Source organism: Nycticebus coucang, chromosome 12, assembly GCF_027406575.1.
Source record: "Nycticebus coucang isolate mNycCou1 chromosome 12, mNycCou1.pri, whole genome shotgun sequence".
Taxonomy (NCBI): Eukaryota; Metazoa; Chordata; class Mammalia; order Primates; family Lorisidae; genus Nycticebus; species Nycticebus coucang.
The window spans coordinates 29,855,319-29,858,115 of NC_069791.1; the positions used below are offsets into that span (position 1 = coordinate 29,855,319).

The 2,797-nt window shown below is 40.7% G+C and overlaps 1 pseudogene; it reads left to right on the forward strand.

The window, feature by feature from the left end:
* Window positions 1–1,600: 1,600 nt before the first annotated feature.
* LOC128561719 (mortality factor 4-like protein 1) lies at window positions 1,601–2,555 on the forward strand (annotated as a pseudogene).
* The last annotated feature ends 242 nt before the right edge of the window (window positions 2,556–2,797 follow it).

Consider the following 2,797-nt stretch of genomic DNA (forward strand, 5'->3'; position numbering starts at 1 on the left):
CTGGTATCAGTCTATGGCCCGTGAGGAACTGGACCACACAGAGGGAGGTGATATTCCAGTTAAAGTTCTTTATCTGTGTTTACAGCGCTTCTCATCCCTGGAGTCCCTGCCTGAGCTCCGCCTCCTGTGAGATCAGCAGTGTCATTGTATTCTCCCAGGAGCATGAACGCAACAAGAAACCGCGTATGTGAGGGTTCTGCTCCTTATGAGACTCTAATGCAGTGATTTTTCAACCGAGAACATTTTTAAAGATTATTAATTAAACCATTTAGAAAGAAATTCAGAAAGTACAGTAAGTACATTCTGTTTTTTACTCTTTTTCTTTTGGTCAACATAATTTAAGTGTGCTGGAAGTTTAACTATAGGTTCAGGTGCTCCGAGAGATAAAAATGTTGAAAAACACTGCTCTAATGCCTGATGACCTGAGGTGGAGCTGAGGTGGTGTTGCCAGGGTCGGGGAGTGGCTGCAAATACAGATGATCACTAGCAAAGAAGTTAGACTGTGCAGAGACCAGAGTAATCAATTGCTTGCAGACTCATACCACCCTCAGGCCCTGACTCCATGGAAAAAATTGTCTTCCCTTAGTGCCACAAAGGTTGAGGATTCCTCAGATAGGTTAATAAGTCCACAGGTCATTTTCCCATATTAAAGAGCTGAGCCTGAATTAATTACCCAATATTTGTTGCATGAATGGTTAAAATCAAGGTGGTTGAAAAACTGTATAAGTAGGCTGACTGACTTACTCTAACAAGATATTTTGAAAAAGAATTTGGGAAACAACAGCTTTGGGAGAATTTAAAATAATGGTTATAGAATTGAACGGAGTTAGCAAACCACTTGGTGGCAGTAAACTCCCTATTAACCACAGCGTGCGCTGGCCCTGCTAGGCAGGCTTCTTCCTTTTTATTCCTTTGTGGGAGTCTTGGTAAAAATTTTCTTTCTTTCTTTCTCTTTTGATCCCCAAACAAGGTGTGTCACATCCTTCGTATTAACCTGGATGGAAGTGGAAGACATTATTCTTAGTAAGTATCACAAGAATGGAGAAGCATGAATCCTATGTACTCAATTTTGATATGAGGACAATTAATGAAAATTAAGGTTATGGGGGGGGAGGAAAAGCAGAAAGAGGGACGGAGGGAGGGGGGTGGGGCCTTGGTGTGTGTCACACTTTATGGGGGCAAGACATGATTGCAAGAGGGACTTTACCTAACAATTGCAATCAGTGTAACCTGGCTAGCTGTACCCTCAATGAATCCCCAACAATAAAAAAAAAAAAAAGAAAAAGGTAATGTTTTCTTTTTCCTCTTTTTTTTCCTCTGACAATTATGCATAAAGATGAGATATTATAAGCTTTTCTAAAAAATTGACTTTCGGAGTTGGGTGGGATGGAGAGTAGGGGGTGGTGGGAGGAGGCGGCGGCGGCGAATCACTTATAAACGGCGCGAAGCAGGACCCGAAGCCTAAATTCCAGGAGGGCGAGCGAGGACTGTGCTTTCATGGGCCTCTTCTTTATGAAGCAAAGTGTGTAAAGGTTGCCATAAAGGACAAACAAGTGAAATACTTTATGCATTACAGTGGTTGGAATAAAAATTGGGATGAATGGGTTCCAGAGAGCAGAGTACTCAAATAGGTGGACACCAATCTGCAGAAACAGCGAGAACTTCAAAACGCCAATCAGGAGCAGTCTGCAGAGGGGAAGATGAGAGGGGCTGCTCCAGGAAAGAAGACATCTGGTCTGCAACAGAGAAATGTTGAAGTGAAAACAAAGAAGAATAAGCAGAAAACACCTGGAAATGGAGATGGTGGCAAAACCAGTGAGACACCTCAACCTCCTCGGAAGAAAAGGGCCCGGGTAGAGCCTACTGCTGAAAATGAAGAAACATTCACGAACAGAGTTGAAGTTAAAGTAAAGATTCCTGACCAGCTAAAACCTTGGCTTGTTGATGAATGGGACTTAATTACCAGGCAAAAACAGCTCTTTTATCTTCCTGCTAAGCAGAATGTGGATTCCATTCTGGAGGATTATGCAAATGACAAGAAATCTCATGGAAACACAGATAGTAAGGAGTATGCTGTTAATGAAGTTGTGGCCGGGATAAAAGAATACTTCAATGTAATGTTGGACACTCAGCTCCTGTACAAATTTGAGAGGCCACTGTTTGCTGAAATTCTTGCAGATCACCGTGATGCACCCAGGTCCCAAGTCTGTGGAGCATCACATCTACTGAGATTATTTGTTCGAATTGGAGCGATGTTGGCCTATGCACCTTTGGATGAGAAAAGCCTTGTTTTATTACTGAGCTATCTTCATGATTTCCTAAAGTATCTGGCAAAGAATTCTGCCACCTTGTTTAGTGCCAGCGATTACGAAGTGGCTCCTCCTGAGTACCATCGGAAAACTGTGTGAAAGATGGTCTCACGCATATATGTTTGGATCTCTGTAAACACATTTTTGTTCTTAGTCTTTCTATTGTACAAACGATGTACTTTGAAGATGTTAGTGTATAACAGAATTGATGTTTGTTTTCTGTTTGATTTTAAACAGAGAAAATAAAAGGGGTTATAGCTCCAAAAATAAAAAAATAAAAAATTGACTTTCAAGAGTTGAATTGTAAAAAGTCTGAACTAGAGAATCTTGTTAGAATGCCTCTTCTTCTATGACTTCATGATTCAGTCTGAAAAAGCACTTATGTACAGAGAGAAGAAAATTGGATTATATTCTGTGTAGTCCCCTCAAGATGTAACAGTAACTTGCAAAACTTCTATAGAAATATACCTTTTAATTTTCTCTACAAA